This window comes from Pseudopipra pipra, chromosome 6 (assembly GCF_036250125.1).
Source record: "Pseudopipra pipra isolate bDixPip1 chromosome 6, bDixPip1.hap1, whole genome shotgun sequence".
Classification (NCBI taxonomy): Eukaryota; Metazoa; Chordata; class Aves; order Passeriformes; family Pipridae; genus Pseudopipra; species Pseudopipra pipra.
In genome coordinates this window covers 12,342,626-12,363,758 of record NC_087554.1, presented here as the reverse complement: position 1 = coordinate 12,363,758, position 21,133 = coordinate 12,342,626, and the positions used below count along the sequence as shown (strand labels likewise).

The 21,133-nt window shown below is 38.9% G+C and overlaps 1 long non-coding RNA gene across 1 annotated transcript in view; it reads right to left on the bottom strand.

Annotated features, from left to right (window-relative positions):
* Positions 1 to 6,355, bottom strand: part of LOC135416776 (uncharacterized) — a 121,674-nt gene extending 115,319 nt beyond the window's left edge. Inside the window, exon 1 of the long non-coding RNA XR_010431714.1 lies at positions 6,040 to 6,355. This is a non-coding gene — a long non-coding RNA (uncharacterized LOC135416776). The remainder of the gene's footprint in view (positions 1 to 6,039) is intronic.
* Between the last annotated feature and the right edge of the window lie 14,778 nt (positions 6,356 to 21,133).

The window sequence follows — 21,133 nt, the reverse complement described above, 5'->3', positions numbered from 1 at the left end:
TTCATCAAGTTTTTAACTAGAAAAATAGTATGCCCATTTCTTTGTAATACACCTCTGGGCTTTTTTATTATGACTTCATTTCCCCTTGTAATATTGGAACGTCTCTATAATTGTAAAAGTGTAATAGAATCTAATAGAATTTCATTTGGAACTCTGAATGGTCTATGCCATCTCTGCTCATTTTGAGTAAAATAATGATTTTTAATGTCCACACATGGCTTCCCATGACCTTATTCAATCTTTGGGTTGATCAGGAAATATATTGATTCAATTACATACTGATGACAAATGAACTAAAAGAAAGAGGAAAAAAAGGTCAGCATATATTTGAAAATGTAAATCTTAGCAATGTCTTTTGGGTTTGCCCAAAAAAAAAAAGTCATTTCAAAATGCCATTTGTGGCTAATAGTGTGGAGTTCCAGTTCCTATCTATGAGCAGCAAAGAAATCATTAAAGTGTAAGAAGCGTACTCTCCCCCTTCCTTTTATCGTTCCAAAATCCTCTTTCCTTTAGAGGTCTGCATGGAATGACCTCCTTTGGTTAAAAGACCCTTTCCCCCCCTCACTTTACACGTAGAAGGCTGTGGTTCATAAATACACCCCCCATACAGTAATTTTTCGTTTCTTCCTCTCCCCCTTTTCATTTTGTTTTCTTCATAAAACAATTACCAGTACAAACATTTCATCACCACCACTTTCCTTTCCTTATTATCACACTTTTATCCCCTCATCTTCAATCTCAGCCATATAAAATGCCAGATGGGATGGTGTGCATCGGTGGAGTTGTTTCCTGCTTAATCAGCTGTAAGTGTCCATTTGTACTGTTGCAGTACCTGATGGCACCTTGCAGTAAAAGCCTTCTTAATCTAGGCTGAAACTTCATCTCTGCTCTGAGAAGCTGGGCTCTGAGCCTTAAAAACAAAACATTTAATTGCTAAGAAGCAGTAAGACATGAACAGAGATAAAGAGCAGTCCATAGCTAAAGCAGCCACTGTGTCATTAGATTACTTGGTAGTGTGGATTTCACGAGGCACTGACACATCCCTGGGTTTGGATTAACTGTTCTGCTGGTTTCATTACCTTGCTTGATCTTTTCTTTTAAGAACGAACTATGGGTCTGTGAAAAAGCATCCAGCTGGCAGCTACCCAGTCCAACTTCTGGATATGCACCACAGCAGGCACACCTGACAGGCCTGTTTTTCCCCAGTCAGGGGGATGCAATCAAGCCCATGAGCCAAGTCTATGGGTCCCTTCCACATCTGACAATACATTGCAGGGATTTGAGAGTTTTGCCACGAAAAAAATATGTTGATTTGGAACGGAAATTGTCCCATCCCTTATCTTTGTGCATTTCACTGAAGTGGGGAGAACTCGAGGAACTTTCAAACTGTTGGAAGACTGGCACAAGGCTACGCCACTCACATCTTTCGTGAGTCCCTCTGGATCAGTCTCAAGCCTTTAATGAAGGGAATGGCAGAACTGGGAACTGGCCAGTCATCTCAGCCATGGGGGCATTAACCACAACTGCCTCTTTCTGCAGACAGGTCTTGGTTTCTTAAATATTTGGGCCTATCATCAGGACACACCTGAATTCTTTCAGACACAAAAGCACATAACTGAACATCTGAAAAACAGGATACTCCACTAAAATCCCAATGTCAGATACAATTTTTTGTCCAAAGTACTATATTTTGCTTATGCAAATATTGTAGAAAACTGTGTGTACTGGAAAAGATCCATCAGGTATTGACTTTGCAGAACAAAACACATACATGGGGAAAGTGGCTGATTTCTAGAGATACATGTAGCAAAATAAATTCAAATGTATTATAACAAGATTTCTCAGCAATTTTTTTCAGACTTAGTCCAAAAAACATAAACATATACAGCTTTCAGGATCTAATCAGCTTGAGAACTGATCAGCACCACATAATATAAATTTCACTTTAGAAGTTTAAACCACAAATATTAATTTTTTTTCACGACAGCTTTTGCTTGCATACTCAAAGGGAGAAAGGTTAAACCAAAAAATTATTTGTTTCCTAATCTTTGCTCACTTAGGGTAAAATTACCATGGGAAACATTTAGATGGGTAGGGTGTTTTGCTGTTACTATTCAGTGGAAAATACGGTTCATTCACAGTAATCTCTTGAAAACACAGGCATGCAATAACACCTCCAATCTGCAGCATTTTTTGACTGAATGAAACATTGTTGGAGGATTAGTTTGTCTGCAGTGGAGTGCTGCTTTATGTTACTAGCTTTTGGAGTGCTGACTTCGGAGTATTAAAGTCCCTACAGGCTTTTAGGACAAAATTGTCAATCTCCTGGGAAATGAACATAAATTATGTATCTTATTTTCTGCAAGCAACAAGGATGGCTCAATAAAAAAAAAAATCCCTTTGTTTCAGCGTCACATAGTGACACAATGGATAGTTCCATGAAAGCACTGAAGAAGTATGGTTAAGGATCTAATCCCAGATCTCTAAGTTGAGTGAAACTCAGAGTAAGTCCATCCTTCTGAGCTAGGTATGGCAGTAAAATACAGTGAAGTTCCTTCAGCTACTCTGTGAAACTATGAGAAGCAAATGCAGCATGGTTATTTATGCTTTTCTTTTTGTCTACAGATTCTTCTGGTTTCCAAAACAATTTAAATGCTATTATTAATCAAACCATAATATTCTGCAAAATATTTAAACATTCAACTCATGACAAAGAAAAGCCAGATTTAAACATTTTGTACATAACTGTAGCATTTAACATGAAGCAGCAAATACCCATTTACACTGAGGTCTGGCAGAATAATGCAGATCCTTAGTAGACAAACCAGACTTCTTCACAAGTCAGCCACCATAAAGAATTGTACCCTGTCCTACTTTTCAGCAAACATTTAATGGCAAAGTGTGGTAGCAAGGTCTCATATTACCACAACCTCATTAATTTCTCAATACATACTGCAGAACATTTGCTAGCATACTCTCAAGTATTATTCTACATTATTTAAGCTAAACTACACTTGTCAAACAAATGAGTAAATTACATTTTGTGATGCAGAATCCTAGATTTTTCACTCTGGTACTGTTTCTCAGCTTCCTAATTGCCCAAACTAAAAATTAGCCTGGACCTTTTTTTTGTTCCTACTGCAGTAAGAGCAGTACAATCCTGAACTTATGTATGGCAGCTTTGTGTATACATACAATGCCCAGGTGAAAATTGCACTGAAGCATGGGTTCTTCAGCCTAACTAATGCCTGCCCAGTCAGACCATGGAGAAGTTCAGCTTTCCACAGCTGAGGAGGCCGTATGAGCTCTGACTAACAACTCGGGGGTCAGCACTGAGAGAACAAGGAACTCTGTGTCCTAAAATACCAATGCAGTTAATAGAAACATTAATATTTACAGGAAATATCTTGGTTTCATCAGTGGACCTTCAGAGCTGCACCTCATCAGCTCCTCAAGATCTTTCTGCTGTGACACTAAAGGAAAAGCTGTGCTGTCCCATCTTTACAAGGTGATGGAGGCCTGCAATAAGAGCTTTTTCACCACAGCACCCCCACATTGTGTAAAGCCTGCTCAACGACATTTTGTTACTGCAGTTCTAAAACATAACCACAACTGCCAAGCAAGGTAACTGGAGCTGACAGTATCATAGTTTCCTAAAGATCACCACAGCCAAAGTGTTCGCCATTGCCACATTCTTAACCTGCTGTATTAAATCATAACAAAAACATTTACAGAAAGCTTCACTGGTCTTGAACTATCTTTAATAACTTGATCATTCAGTTGAGGCACAAAGGAACCCACACCTACACTATAAATATATCTTCATAATGAAAGGGGAATGAAAGAACTTGTTTGCTATGTCACTCGGGGTGCAGATTGAAAATGTCTTAAATTACCATCATTTAGAAGAATTAAGGCTATAGGTTATTAAATATCAGCTTTGTGCCAGCAAAATTAAATACACTAATTTATTTTATAACACTTTGAAGTATTATACAGCATTTTATTTCTTGATAACCTTTCAATGTCTAACCCCATTTAATTTACATACATAGTTAGCAGCTCATTAACAGCTCATTAGAAACACCAGGAAAAACATGCGACAATAACAAATTCAGTGCAGCAGAGGGGACCAAAATTCTATTTGGGAAATTATACTGAAACTTCTGCTACCAAATGACAAATCTATGGTATTTTGCCAGCACTAGGCCTGCAGGGCTCACAGTTATTACATGAAAATAGTAAAAATAACTCAATTTCTATAGCTGACTCGTCTTGTATTTATTTAGACAATACTAGAGGGCAATGTGCTGAGAGAGGATCACATGGCACAAGGTAGGGAAGATGCAACATAATGTAAATATTGCCACAGGTAAGTGCTGCAGTAAACACTGCGACCCAGCAGTGTGTTTAGGATAATATACAGTTCTCTGAAATTATGCTTTTCTGAATTTGTATTCTCTTTTAATTTTTAAATCAAAGCAAATGTGCATAATCTGAAGCCACAGATGTCACAAAAACATATGTGCCAGGTCAGATCACAGCCTCATTTTTAAGAGAGTGTAGGTAGTAGTATGGACATCTTTCCTTGGGTGTACCTTCTGGCAAACACGAAGGCGGAATTTTCCCAGGCAGGTTCACTGTACATGCAGACAGTCATGCTCAATAGTGACTAAATGGACTTGTCTTTCATGTCTCCCTTTAGTCCTTGGCAAGGAGCCTCTGTTTATACACTGAGAATAAGGATGCTGACGGCTATCATAAAGCACCACTGGATCCGTGGAGAGAAACTTATGAAATATTGTCATCGCCTTCTCATAGGACTTTGGAGGGATCATAGAAACAAGTTCTGCCAGGGAACACAGTGCACATTGGAACTGGAATATGGCAGCACAGCAGAAATCTCACCAATAAATCTCAGATACAATATCAAACTGCGACACCCAAAGAGTAGATTTAAGGGAAACTGAAGGTAAATGGGTCACAGAGCCCAAAGTTACCACATTAGAAAATAAAACGCACATATTTCCAACAAAGAACTTAATTTCCAAACGCCAAACTCTGTCAGGTTCTCTGAACTCTCAGCAATTCACCTGCTAACGTACTGATAAGGGTGCAAAATACTATAAATTTGACAGTGGCCCTCTCCAATTCTTTCTGCCCCTCTTCCAGTTCTCTTGAAAGAGATCTAAGTTGTTTCTTGGCCCTTTCTCATTCTCAGCATAATCCTTCAACTCTCTTTTCCATATAATCTTGCTTTCTATTATACCAAACTTTTTACCACTCCATAAAATGTTGTTCCTTCCTCCCAGCCCTCCTCATCCCACTGTGCTCCAGAGTTTTAGAATGAAAAATAGTTTTTTCTTATCTATTTTGTCATTCCTGAATCTTTTCTTCTGCATTATTTTACATTTGAACAGTCGTTTCCTCAAATCTAGATTGTCTAAAATGCTGCTGATAAAGTACTTGAAGTAGTCACATTCAAGTGAGTGTATGACTCACATACCTTCCCCAGTATCATTCCTCCATTTGCCACTTGAATATAATCAAAGTTTAAAAAGGCTTGTTGCTATCACTACCTTCTCTGGTGGGTAGCTAACCACAGTGACCGCTTCACACTTTGCCAAATAAATGCATCTCTTCTTCCTTTCCCCTCCTTCCCGATATCTCTGTATCCTTTCTACCCAACCAGTTTGGCACATTCCTCTATTCCCAAGGACATTTGCCAGTTAAATCAAACTTTTTCTAAAAACCAAATCCAACAGACCCACCTATAGAAAAATGAATGCATATCTACTTTACAGAAAAGTCGTGGCACGGGGATATTTCGATAACTAAGGCGAGGTACCACAATCATAAACAAGTGTACACATGTACTGTAAACATGTTTATCTGTCACTTATGGGCAACTTCCATCCTCCCATGCTATGGTCAGCCTGCCATCTCCTACAGAGACACCTCTTACGCAATTTTCCTCTTTCAATCACCTACTAACGCAGCAGCATCTTTAGCTGTAAGGAGCACCTTAATAATACTGACTTGCACATTTCTAAGCTGCTCAGGCATCGATACGTTTTCTTCGCCTCCCCTTCCCGCACCACGGACTTCCCACACGACCAAGAACCACTCCAAGCACCCTCAGCAACGGCATTTGCTCGAGAAGAAACTTTTCAGCCGAGCTGACACCTGACGTCGGGGCCCGTGCCCGGTTTGACGCTTCCAGCGGTGCCGGCTCCGTACCCGCGGGGCGGTGCCGGGGCCGTGCGGGGCATCCCGGGGCGGCTCCGCATCCCCGGTGCGGTGCTGCCACCTGGTGCCGCTCCGCCGCCCGTCCCGCACGGCCACAGCCCCCAGCAGGGGCAGCTCCGCAGCGGTTTAGTGTGCGGGGTTCGGCAACCCGGGGGCCGTGGGACGTGCCCCGCCTGCTCCCAGCTCGCAGGGACACCGCGCCGCGCCCCGCGCTCGCTGCGGTAATTCAAGCTCCGAACTGCAGCAGCCACCGTAGGATAACGGCGGGAATAAAAGAGTTACTAAATCTTCGGTGAGCTCGCTTGCCAACGGGAAAGTGTTGGCTGAAACTTACTTCCAGCGCTTTTAAAAGCAAAATACAGTTAAAACCTACTGGAGGTAGGGTTTGTAACTCTGTAACCTATGGATTAATTCTTCTTTCAGAGTGTCCATTAGGCATCCCTGGACAGTAAAATCACATATATTATGTGCAGCTGTTCATCTGCTGATGACTCCTAATTTCAAATTAATCTAGAAGCTACACATGTATTTAAAGCTATTGTAGTTCCAAACTTAAATCCGCAATGAAACTTTGCCAGAAAGCAGGAGGGGTTCTTAATGTTAAGTCACTCGCTTTTAAGCAATAGACAACCGATTAAAGTAGAGGATAACCACCTCTCTGTAGAGAATCTGTAGATTCTCCTGCTACATTAGCAATTAAGGTGATGTTTCTTACAAATTTGTGTAATTAAGCAGCATCTTAACCAAGCTGTAACTGTTGAAAACTAAAGTTGCAGTGGAAACTATGCTTTGTTATTTAACCTACTGCTATACTACTGCTCAGTGTTTACCAGTCTAAATCCTCATTTTCTACATATTAAGATGCTTCTCATCCTAAAAACCTAATAGTATCTAAGTATAACTGCTTTTTAATGAGCTCCCAGTGGATCATACACAAGGCCTTTACGACATCTCCTCTTTTGCTCTAGTCTGTCAAAATGATGAAGCAATTTTTTTAAATCTCATAAACAGTTGTAAGTTTTCTGCTTCAATCTTATGTTGATGGCATTTCTGTTTTACAGCAGAAAAAAAAAAGTGGACAATATATGACAGAGGAATTTCAGGTTCTAAAAAACAGAATAAATATATGCTGTAGCAGAGGAAGACAACTGGTTGTGATAAAAGGAAAAACTGAATTAACTGAACTTCAAGCACATGCTATAATATAATACAGCAGATCAATTACTACAGTCACCTTACCATTTCTGCATAGTGGAAATCGTGTGTGTGGAAGGTTCCAAGATACCTGTGTGTCACACCTCACTTTGATATGTTCACACACTGCACTTTATGCGTGTCCATGAACAAACAAACAATACTGTGGGCGAAATGTAACTCTTGGAATGAAGTTTCCTCCATGGTTTTGCTTAGCTAAAGTCATCTATGCACTTAAATACATTTGTATTCATGAAAGCCCCTAGGTGTCATAATTTAAGCCAAGAATACAGAGGTTTTTATCTATTTATTCCACCAACTTAGGTTTTCCTTCAATTTCAGCACCTTTGATTTGAGTGTTTAAATCAGGTATTTCAGTGAAGCATCCTCTCAGCCAGCAAGAAATATGACATCAGGGAGAAGTCTAAGCTAGCCACAGCTCTTTCCCTGGATCAGAATGGCCCCAAACTATTACTGTGGAGCTTTTCTAGACTTGCACTGACTTAAATCACACCTGAACTCAAAACAGACTTGAAGAAAAGCTACTGACAGTGAGTTACATCTCCAAAATTATAACATACCCACCAGAGTCAGAAAGTGACTGTTTTCCAAGTAAATTTAGGATTATTTCTACAGCATATCACCTTAAAATACAATGAAGGGGTAGGGGAGAAGCACAACCATGATTTCAGACATAATACAGAGGGGAATCTTTTAAAGTGGGTTGGGCATAGGTTCACACTCATTGTGTGCCCATCAGAAGTGACACTGGATGACTGCATTCCCATTACAAAATATACACAGCGACCATTACTCACTAGTATGCAGTAAAATGTGGCTAAAAATGTGCCATACCACTGGAGAAAAATACAGCACAGAAGTGGCTAGGATAAGACGTCAAGAATCCTGAAGAATAGAGAGATTTAGCACAGCAGAGATAAGAAAGGACTAAACTAATCATCTAGGCATATGAGGTCATCATAATTTTAATCTTCTACACAAAAGCACTTGAAAAAATGAAGTATGCAGATGTCAGTGCTCAGAAAATAAGAGCCTCCCTTTTAAAACTATCGATCTGAAGCGCACACAGAAACAAGATATATAATGGGGATCAGATATGTACTGAATTTGGTCCTTGTTCCCTGTTGCATATTTGTTAAGAGATTTCTTTTTATTACTTTTTAATTCATTATTGTAAGTGTAATCTCAGTCAAGTCAAATCACTTCATTAATTAAAAGGGATTGAAAAGGTCCTTAGCTACCGGATTCCACAAAGGCCCAAAAGCTCAGGCCCGTTTACAGGAGGTCGTATTTCATTTGCTGCCTGTGTCAAACCAGTACCCGTCGGGCCTCTGCTGGGCCCCAGAGACGAGCCAATCAATGTCTGCTCACTAAAGCCCCTCGTACGAATCCATTTAAGTGATGTGGATGCTTCCTGTCGAAAAAAGAAATGGTCTCTTGGTATCTCTGATAGAAATTAGCCATGAATTAAGAGAAGCACAGTTGTTTTGGAAGAAAGCCAGAACCAGAATTAATAGGCCATCTGAGCCTCTTGAGTGTTGAATCCCATTTGTTAGCAATTCTTTATGAAAGGTTTCCCCTCCCTACACCAGTTCTGACCAAACCCTGCACGCCGTCTCCTGAAACTAGTTAAATTTTAACCAGCTGGGAAAATATGAAAGGATACTGTCCTTTGTCAAACATAATTTTAGAAACTTGCTTCATGTTTGTACTACAATAACCCATTTGCCCTCTGTTTCCTTGAAAATACACTTTTCCTCATGACTCATCATCTCTCCGTGCTCAGTTGTAGCAGGATCACTGACACAGATGGAGTTGCACTAGTCACGAGTTTGGCTCAATATAATTTCAGTAATTTTGGCAGAATCTTATAAAGGCTTTCACTGTACATTTAATTACTATTGTACTGTGTGAATGGAATAATCCATCTTGCTGCCAATCCTCCTAGCCTCAAAAGCTTTGCATATAAGTTTAGTGGCAATGAAATTAAAGAGCTTTTAGAGGTCTCATTTTAAAATGCTCTAGACTCCCATTTTTACAATAGACAATTCAGTTCATGTCTGGTTTTCCAAAGTTAGTTGAATTTTCTCCAATTTTTGGCGTCCAGGCATAAGAATTGCAGGTGGGGGAGAGTGCGGAGGAAAAGGGAGGGAGGGCTCATTTGTTTGTTTTCTTTCCAAAACGTAACAAATTCTGGTCTAATTACTAAAACCTCCAGGTTTTACAGAAAACTGAGTGTCTATTTTTCTCATAAAAGCTTGTGAGGACTTCTTGAGTGGGACATCCCAAAAATTCACTACTAACAGCTAGGCTGCTCAGTCCCTAAGCAAAGCTGTATGACCTGGAAGCAGGCAATGATGTACCAGGTGAACCTCAGCCTCACTATCCAATCACAGAGAAAAAGAAAACAAACCAGCAAAAAACCCCCAGACCAAACATAACAACACATCTATGTTCTCTTCAGCCTCCTTGTTTCTTTCAGAGTTTTGCTATACTTCCCTGAGGTATCATATTTCTCTTTTTAGACTGTAATATTTACTGTGGCCTGCCTTTTTCATTCTACTCTACCACCCCTGGAACAATAAGACATCAATCCAGGTTGATGCTTTGAATGCTCAGGCTATGCAAATCAATAATTTGATAATAATATTTATAAGCATATAATTGAAATGTGATTAGTTTTAGAATCATCAGCTAGCTCAAAGGATCTCACTCGGTGTAGTGAATACTTAGAGTAGTAAATGGGTTTTTTAATCATTTGTTCAGAACCTGTTGATTTTGGTTATAGGGAAGGTTAAACCTGACCTTTATTGGCTTCTCTCCTGCAGACAAGTAGGCAGTTTTACAGTTATTTGGCTCTTTCAGAAGCATACACCCTGTGAACTTGCAGGACAGAGGACATAATTTGTGTAATTTAATTTTTAATTTTGACCGGGAAAAATTTTCAGGTTTCTGTAAACTGAAGCAGCCAAGCGATTATTTGGTACTTCCTGACTTCTCATTTGTTCTTATTATTTTCAAAGACCTTTTTTTAACTGAATATATTTTGAAGAAGAAATAGCAGAATTTTAACAAATGTCTCTGCCAGTCTTAATTCTAATTGCAGTATCATTTAATCATTTAGTAAGTCTTGGCAAAAATACCCCACACATTAGAGCACACAGAAGAATCTTGTAAACAACTACCCTGCCAGGCATCAGCTTTAATTCATTTTCACTTGATTTGCATTGTCTGATTTCATTATCAATCAGAAGATGCCCATTTTTAAAACAGTCCACCATATTAATGCTCTTTTCCTCTGAAGGAGACCTTAGCATTTAATCATCCATGATTTGTTCATACATTTGGCACAAAAAGAAAAGCATACGACAATTTACTAACCACTTAAGGAGAAAGAAAAAAATTATATATTGTCTGTCATTATTGGGGTTTTTTAAGCTATTTCAAGAGTGTGACTGTAGAATAAGGCAATGGACACAATTGCATGGAAAGCTTTGAGTATAAATCATCATGAAGTGTCATGAAGACAACTGTCCCACACACCTTCAGCCAATGAAACAATGAAATGTGTCTTCATGACATGGCCAAAGTGACAAGTTTCTATATTTAGAAACTCCTAAATATAACTGATATAACTGATATAAATAATCTCATGTTATACTACATGAGGTGTAAGCAAACCATAGGCTTCTTAAAAATCTCTTCTTCAGGTCACTGAAATCTCTTCAAAGATGCACTGTCTGCTCTTGCTTTGAGGACTGGGTCTGGGATTTTTTTAAACATCAGATTGACAGAGATAAGGCAACAACAGCGTAGAAGCAGGACGAGAATCATGTGCAGCAGCAGGACTCCCACCAAGTGTTTCACCAGCTCAGTCAAATGCCTGTTCTCATCCTCACTTGGCAAAAAAAGAGAAGAGGAGAGGAAAGATACAATCTGTCCATCTGCACCACTATTGGCAGACAGGTACAAGCAGGAGTTCTTAGAGATAAATTGAGACAGAGGCTTACAGTAGGACAAAAGTGTTTTAATCACAATTATTTCCCAGAGCCCACCTAAAGACAAATAAAAGAACCTACAGCAGAACAAAGTGAACCATGAAGGTTTCACAGCTGTTATTGCAATTTAAGGTCAAGGAACTAAAAAAGCAGAAATGGCTTTTAGGATTCCCAAATGCTGTTTCTCCTGCGTGTTTGACTCTGTTGCAATGCCAGGTGGTTCCTCTCAGCTTTGCAGCTCAGTGAAACAATGGTTCACAGACCGTACACATGCACAATCTCCACAAAACACCTTGTTCTGGCAACTGCTTTGATTTGCTTCTATGAACCCTGTGCCAGGTCACAAGAAACCATCTATTCTGCCTGCTAAATGCACACTCACAATCGCAGTTGCTGCCCCAAAAGCACCATGCTCCAGCCCAACAGCTCTCTAGAGGCTGCAAAATACTGTATATTTGCACTTGCCCAGCACAGTTTGTCAGGTCTCTTTTTTATCTTATGGTCTCAAGTCAATTCTTTTCGAAGGGCTATTTTTGAGTTTGCTGTTCCTCCCCTCTTTCTTATCTCCCCCCAAGAGAATTCTAAGGGATTAATTGATTTGAAAAGGTGTTGATGCCACTAATGTGGCTATTATTTCTAGCATGGCTCTGACCACAGCACAGATAATTGTTGCAGAAATATATATGAGCCCAGCAACATAGTTTCAAAGACATCAAAACTGCCAAAACAGCTTAGAAGCCCCACTCCCAGTCCTGCCTTCAGAATTGTTTACAGCATACTTACTACAGGCTTCTACATTAAAGGTAAAGCAGGAGGCACGCCAGAAAAAAATGTCACTTGTCAGCAGTCAAAAGCGTTACACAAATTAAAGATATTTCATGACACAACGCAGTAGAAACACCAGCCTGCCTTCATATGGCTATAATCCTTTGGAAGGTAAGTAACACACACCATGCACACAGCAAGTTACTGAGGCACAGTATTTAAAGTATTTTGATTTTAAGCCACTTTTTTTTTTTTTTTTCAGCCAAATACAAAGCAGGTCTGAAAGCGAATAAGAGGCCAAGCTGGTAAATGGACTGAAGAACACTCCTGAAGCCTACAGGGACTCCCTAGATTTCAGTTTTGTGTCTTTTACAGGTACAAAGGGTAGAAATATTTTATCTCATCTTTTTCAGAAGTAGAATTCAGGTAGATACAGAGCAGTCTCCACTTCCTTAGCTGTATCAAAGGCATCCCCAGAAAAGGTTTTTTAGCTTTTTGTACTTTCCCTTTCAACAAAGCTGAATCATTAGAGCCTTCAGTTGGATCCCATATTTCCTGATAATTTATACTGTGTTGAGGACAAAGCAGAAGAGCCCCTTGAGCAACTGAATTTTTGCATACATGCTTTAAAGACTGTAAATCTTGCTATTAGTCAGATCCTTCTTATACCATAAAGGCAGACAGAAGTTTTGAACTTGTATTACCATCACTGAAGGCCACAGTGTGATAGCAAACATCATAACTATAACTCTGAAGGGCCTTTATAACACAGGGAAGACAGAAAATTAGTTTATTCTACCTGCAATAAGCAGCACAACACTTTCACTATCTGCAGACAAGCAGTTCTGGAAACAGGAGGCCAAATAAAGCTCCCAAACATTTGTATCCTTCACACCTAATAGATCACTTGTCAAACAAATTTCTCCTATGGAGAAATAAGGACTCTTCACTATGTGACAAGGATTGCATAGCAGACTACTCTGGGTTTATGGTAGGGCACTAGCAATGCTTGTTTTCATGAAATATCTAACAACTTAATATTTTGAGACCACTGTGCTTCTAATCATTTAATTCAAAGTTTTTTGGTGGAAGATGGGGTGTCAGAGAATAAATGCACAGAAAAAAACCGTATCTACACTCAGAGGAAAAGAAATCACAGATTGCTTCTCTAAGAAAAAGAGAATGGCAGTGTGGCTGCCACCCATGTCCTGCTAAGTGACTTTCTGAACTTTCAGCTTTACATCTTCAAAAGGTGTGACAGACACATACCTTGGCATCTTTCTGATGTTTGGAGTTCAACACATTGACTTCAACAGAATCTTTCTGTCAGCCTGACCAAAACACTGAGAGCATTTTGAGCTGCAAATGAGAGGGGAGATCTTCAGAGGAAGAGTTGCTGTCTGCTATTCTAAGTGACATTGTGAAAGCAATTATCAGATGAAGGTAGACCCAAGCAGGAATCTTCTCAAATTTCCTTTGAATGTCTCTCTCAAGTAACTGCACTGTGTGTTGTCCTATGCTAAAAAAAAAAACACCTAAAACCGTCAAACCATAGAAACAGAGTGACATATTGTTTGATTGTCATATAAGAAAGTCTTGTACCCTGTGGCATTTACAGCAACTTCAAGGTCCCTCTGTGCTTCCAGAGTAATTAAATAGACATTTATATACATATAAAATATGAGTCCTTCACTAATAAGGGACTGGGGCCTGTGGCATTTCAAGTCAAAGACCCACAGTTTTTGGGGGACACTTTTACCACTGAAGCCAGACTAAGGTCCCAATTCAGCTAGACACTGGGAAAGTATAGAAACTCCATTCTATCACTGTTCAGCAAAATACTTGGACTAGCTCTTTCCAGAGTGCCCAAACTGCAAATGTGTCCTACTTAGGTGCCAAAAATGCTAGCTTCCCCCATTATCACCTAAGATGCTGTTCAGGTTCACTGGGAAATCAAAATAGTTCCAATGAACAGCTAAAAAGCAATTTTTCTTCTCATTAGCTTCCTTTCTCCCCCTTCTCCTTATGTTTCTTTGTTTCTTTCTCCTTCATGCTATAGCAAACTTTGGCAGCACTGCAGAATGCTGATGAGACACATGCTTACTGTGTGAAATCCCAACAGCTATTTTTGGCCAATACCTGGCATGAACTGCCTCCTCTTTGAGGACTAAGGGAGTTTGCTTATCAGGCTCTCTTGAAGAGTTTAATGCTTCATTATGACTCGTCAAAAGGCTTGCAAGTTTTACAAAACTAACATCAAAGTAGTAACAAACTCCAGCAAGCTCCTAAGCATTCCTAGCAGTAAGGTGACTTTTCCTTTGAGAATATAAAAACCATAACAAAAGCATTTTTACTCCATTTCTAAAACAAAGATCAACACTGTATATGTAAAATGCTTGTTTGTCTACTTTGTCACTGTTTTCTTCTTTGGAAAGTGTTGGTAAAGAGTAGGGTTGTCACAAAAGCCAACTATATAGTCTTCCCAAGGTATTTCCAAGATCTGTCTTTCTGACTTGTCACAGTCCTGAGACTGCCCCAAGAAAGGCCTGTCACTGACAGCCTCCAGTACTCTGTGAAAACATATCCATCACCACCCAAACTGAAGACCTGAAATATATTTCATAGGATCATTTAGGTGGGAAAAGACCCTTAAGATGATCGAGTCATTGCAACCATAAAAGCATGCTGATCTTATTGCAAAGAACTAATTCCGTGACATTTGAGGTGTCCTTATGTCTGAAGATTTACAAACCAGTATTTCAAACCCACTCCTGCTACTTCTGAACACCAAGGATCAAAAAAAAGATTTTTTTTTCATTCCATAATATACCTAGGTAGATGATGCAGGAAATATTTGACTTAAGCTGAGCAGTGATCGCATTTTTACGTTTCCAAATCTCCAATTCATATTCAAAAGAGGAAAAATTTGGAACTACTGGCAAATAAGCTATGTTAAAGGTACCACTTAAGAGAAAGTTGCAGGTTGGAGTGTGGGAGCACTGGCAGCTCCTGTCTAACCTTTTCTGATCACTAACCCACCCATTCTAAATACAACTTCAGAAAGAAAAAGAACTGAGGAGCAATTTGAAGGTGATTTCTAGAGATAGAAGAAGAAGCCAGACTCCTTTCACTCATCTAAAAAGAGCCTTCTAACCCTTTCCTCCAGGCCTTGAAAGCTTCTTGATAACCCATTTACTTCTTTGACATCTGAATGAAGTCCCCCAGGCTACTCCTGCCATGGGAAGGGGTTTCACTGCTGCGAGCTGGGATCACGATGGTTTCTCTGTTTTGCTTTGTTAATATGATGAAACATAGTGGGTTTAACAGAGGGAACTGTCATCAGGAGAATGTGCTTCATCCTCCAGTCACCTCATTTCATGAAGTTTAGTCAGCAGCTGTATCAGAGCCATTTTAATTAAATAGGTCACTAAAAGATCCTCTTTTTACCTTGAAAAAGATGTGGTCAGGACTTCACCTGAGCTGAAAGGTTTGAATTTCATTAGGACTTTAAAGTGGGTTGTGTTTTTTTCCCCATCCAAATACAGTGAGCACCCATTTTTCAAAACATCGATACAACTATTTGCATAAAGTATTGATTAGAAGTCATTATGATCACAAAATGTTAATTAAAACAATTAATTCCCAATCTGTTTGTACCTTAAGCTTGTTTGTGTTCAGCACAGAAGGTTAAAGCAAAAGTGAATCAGTCTTGGCTTTCTCTCTGGGGAGAATTTTTATACATGGAGGACTCCTATCCCGTAAATTCCAAATTTTCTCTATGAACAGGCTTTTCCCTCAGTGTTGTTTAATAATTTTCCATACTATTTCAAACCCTTGGTCTACCCAGCACCAAACACGTTCCTTACAGTCGTAATTAATCTGTGGGTTTGTAAAAAGTAGAGAACAGGAAAGCATTCTAATGTGCCCCCACTACCAGGTGGAGGACATGGTTTCTGTGGGACTGGTGCAAACCCAGAGTGCTGAGCAGCTCCAAAAAGTCAGATCCTGCAGTGTTACTGATCTGATTCCATTCCCCACTTTCCATTCTACAGAACATTTTATGTAATCAATTTGTGGAGACACTTTGAAGCATAGCTTCTGCTCCCAAGGATGGCTGTATCATGTTCACTCTAAATACTTAAACCAAATCCCATCATGTCATTTTTTGAGGGTGTTAGCAGCCCTCTTCCTCCTGTTTTCCAAGAAAAACAAAATTACTGTCATGTCTATATTTTCACCTGTGACTTCTCATCTTCCTCTGACTGTCCAAGCAATTTGGTTTCTCAACCATTTACAAACCTCTAAAAACAAAAAAAACGAAGAGAAAAAAACATTTTTCTCTACTCACTGGTATAAATGCTTCATTAAAACTGCCTTTGGCTTGAGAACTCTTAAGGGAAAGAGTCTAGGTTGTCTGTATATAACCTAGCCATGGCTTGCAGTTGACTATACTGACAAGGATAACTGGGAAGAGGGAATTTTGCATTTTCTTTGCCCTGTTGGGTACAAAGAATTTAGCATTAATTTTATAACGTCATATCCACAAAGGAAGGAAATTAAAATTATATAATTAAAATTATCCATGAAGGAAATTATAAGTAACAACCTATTAAACCCCTAGGAAAAAAAAAAAAACATTACTTTGCACTATACAGACATATCCAGCAGCAGCATGCAAAGGATGTGCATTCACTGAAGGCAGATTCTAAGTTACAATAGCACTCCTTATGATATGAAAGTTGGTGCCATATAGACACAGACAATGAGTCTACTTTCCCATCCCTTTTCTTAAACCACCAGTAAAGAATTATTGTATTTTTAAAAAATATTTCTTGGTTTGAAATACATGGCGTGTAGTATTTAAAGAAGTGTGATAAAGGTCTGTTAATGCCTCAAATTAGAACAATAGACTGACTGTTGAACCATTCAGGCCTGACTGCTGCAGTGCATGGTTTGAAACAGAGATACCTCCAGGTGTTTAAAGACTTTGCCACTGCCTGAATCATCACTTTGATGTAATGTGACAGCCACTGTAATGACTGTTATGAAATGCACCCAGAGATCAGCTTAAGGAGGGTAGCTTTCCTGTATCAAGACTGCAGAATTCAGAACACAAAACTTTATATTTTCACTGAACACGCTGTTTCTCCACCAAAAACTAAGATAGTATTTGTCAGCTCCATGCAGCATATCCACCATTTTAGCAAGACTCAAGTTACTGACCCTCAAGCCTGTTTCACATTTAGTACAGACATTAGATGTCTCTACAGATAAGTCTCCTCTTTTGGCCAGCATAAGGAACTGCAAAGTTCAGAGAAAACCACTGAAATGAAAGGCAGCTACTGAAGATTTCCAAGCTACACAGAAAACTTACCTAAACTCCGACTGAGTGCCTCTGATTTCCCATATATTGGTCAAATCAAGAAAATGTCAATGTGGGAAACAGTTCTGGAGCTTAATATACCCTTCTGAGATTATCAGAGCACTGTAATACTGACTCTTCCAAGAAATAGTTTGGACACTGTGCTTGCACGACCCAAAGAAGTCATAGATAAAATACCTGAAAAAGTTGTGTAATAACAGAACACATGTAAAAGTTCATGCAACAAAGAAAGATTTGGAATGAAATAGTTAAGACAGCAGCAGAACATTCTCCTGTCAATCGGCTGAAACTAAAGGAAAAGGTACTTTCTATGGGTTTCAAGTACAAAGAGTTTCTTGGGCTTGTTTTTAAAACCAGAAACAGATTAGCAATGTCTTTTGTGTGAAATCACTGGGTCCTGTCCTAAACTTTGGAAAGCTGGCTCCACTAAGCTAACAAGAATTTCCAAGTAAAATTATCTACTGTAAGGTTTGTGTGGTAAAGGCCAGCAGAAAACAGGGCATGGAAACTGCATAATACTGAACTCAGAACTTCCTGACAGTTTTAGCTTCTGTAGTAGACTACTGAATTATAACAGCTAGAAAGGTAGAAGTATAATTTTAGGGTTTTGCCTTTTTAATTTGAAAGGTAAAAATAAATCTCTTTGGAGACCACTGTATTATAATAGATATAAAACAGATATAAACCAATAATCTTTGATATTAAAAGACATTTAAAAAACTCACCACACCCATCTTCGAAAGGAATTTTCTGGCTCATAGAAACCATCTGGCTAAAAGTAATTGAACGCATAATCCTTTACACTTGTATCCATGCCCTTCCAGCACCATCTCTTTAAAGATGAAAGTCTGGGGATCTGGCTCTAGGCCCAGTCAAAAAGGAAAAGCAAGTGAATAGAGCTGACAAGCACACAGCCTAAGCCCAAGGCTGCATTAACTACTTTATATCTTCTTTTATATGGTCTTGAAGGCCAATGGCAGCAGCTGATGAGAACCTCAGAGCCACAACTTCGATGGTATGGAGAAGAACAGAAAGAACTTGGGCTTGAAGGACACATCTCTGGCCTCCCACACATCCCCAGGGGCTGAAAGATTTGGGCAGGAATCAAACTATTCACTGAAAAGTTTTGTCCTGTTGCACTCCCTTGTTTCTGTGGGAAGAGATTATCTGCATGAGAAGTACCCAAAACACCAGACTATAAATATCTTCTCATCACTGGAAATCATGATCATCCATCAGAGGATTTTCAAAGACTGGCTTATGAATGAGTCAGACTACAGACCTAATATCATTTATGAGTTAGGGCAGACATGGATATTTCATGCAGGTCAGACAAAAAGAGCATACGATTTTCTGTCATGATCATTTATGAGGTCCTGACCTAAATGTAACCTCTCTTCACAGTGCCTAAGACTTGTTTTCTTTGGTAATTCCTGTGAATTAGCTTTTTTGCTTAGCTGTCTAAACTAATTTTTATCACATGTTAAAGCCTTTTCGTGAAGCAACAGAACAGTTTTGCTTCTTACCTTTAAAAATCTCTCCTTTTTTTCCCTGTATATTGATGCAATTTCATAGTGAGGACAATTTTACATAAACTATTTTCCACTCCACTGAATGTTATGTCGCTCTACATGAATATATTTCTTGGTGGATGCCAAGGCAAAATATTGCTATAAAATGCTGTATTTTCATAAATGCTATTCTTTGACTTTTTAATAGATTCATTCCATGCATACTATCAATACCAAGTCTTACTGATGGATCTGTATTAAGCTGCCAGCATAATTTCCTCTGCTGTCCCCAGAGCCTTCACCTATGAATCAAAGGGAAAAAAGATCACTGGCTCTTCTGTATTTCAAGGCAATGAAGTGATCAAGATGGAGGAGAAGCTCCAGTGATTTGAAAAACTCCAGTCAGTAACACAGAAACAGAGAAAGGGAATTTAAGACTTAAAAGTGGTAAGTGGGAAACAGGGATTTTTTTTTATTTTCTTTTGGTTCATTTAAAAAAAAAAAAAACAGCCATTGAAATAACAAGACAGAATGGCCAAATTCAGAGCCATTTGTTGACATGGGTAAGTTAAAAAGGAATAAGTCAATGCCAGGTGCAGCTGTAAGTTTCCAACAGCATATGAGAAAGCCCTATAATAATAATGCTAATAATGCAGGAGGATGAAAGATAGCATGACTTTACCAAATATGACTACTTTTAAGTATCATTTGGCTCAAATTGGACACACATTTTGTTCTCTTCTACATTAGTTTTAATTTAAATTTTGAGTAATTGAGTCCAGGGTTATATTCCTCCAAAGGAGACTAAAGATCAGTGCTGCCTAGACTTGCTTCTGGAAAAGGCCCAAGAGTACTAGCAATAGCTACGTATTTTATTCTCTCTTTACAGTATGTTGGGAGCAATTAAACAAAGTGCATTAAATCCAAATGCAGTGACTTTGATTCTACACTAACATATATCTAAACCAAATTTTTCCTTGGCTTTTTAGAATATGTGACTATCAATATGCTCTCATTTGACTTTGTCCATTTTGTAACTGCCTAGTTATATTCCTTTTGAATGTACCCTTTATGCCTTATCAGTCTCCCTGGCCTTTTATGTTTTCTGAAACATCATAAAAACTTCTCCCTATTTTTAAAAAGGTATCCATTATTACAGAGATTACATTGAACTTCTGAGATGCAAGTTTTGTCACTTTCTGGAAATAACAAACCCATAGAACTGTATTTTCAAGCTATGCTGTGTTTGTTCTGAGCCACTGCCAAATATGAAACAGCAAATAACACATACTGCCTTTAATCATCACACTTTGTGTGATGATTACACAATAGCACAAACTGAGGATAGATTCAGAAACAGTTCTGTCCAACTTTCTACTTACTCGTGAAAATTGTCACATTTTTAAAAGCGGTACCAAAATGGTTCTGCTAATACAGCCTCATATTAGGAACAAAGACTAGGGAAAAAGATTTTGGCCAATTCCTGTTCTATCTTATACCTCCTAACGTAATTCAGGACAAGAAGGGTGTAAGATCTTCCTGCTTGCAGGAGAGTTCTGCAACAAGACTTCATATCTAGGGACTACAAAGGCAATAAATTTGCATTTTTATTTGAGTTACTATAAAGTCAAATCTCACACAAGGCATGAGCTAAATATCAAGGAGTTCAGATCTCCAGCTGCTTTTAGTCCATGCTGCTCAATGGTTTATACAGACCAGTGAACACATAGCCCTTTGTGGGACTGTAAGCCTATCCCGGACAGACAGGGAGGACACGACACAAAGCAGTCCAAATGCATTTGATCACACCTGTTCCCTAATGTGCAGTCTTCTATAGTTTATTTGTGAAGTTCATTGCCACAGAAAACACATGATCTTTTTGAGAAAATCTTTAGCCTCCATTTTTAAAGTCTTTTAAGGCATGGGGTAGGGGAGAAAAGTTACAGGAACAACAGCAGTAAGAATGGGAGACATCTCCTAAGGACCAATAAGTATCGTATTAAAGCCTCCCA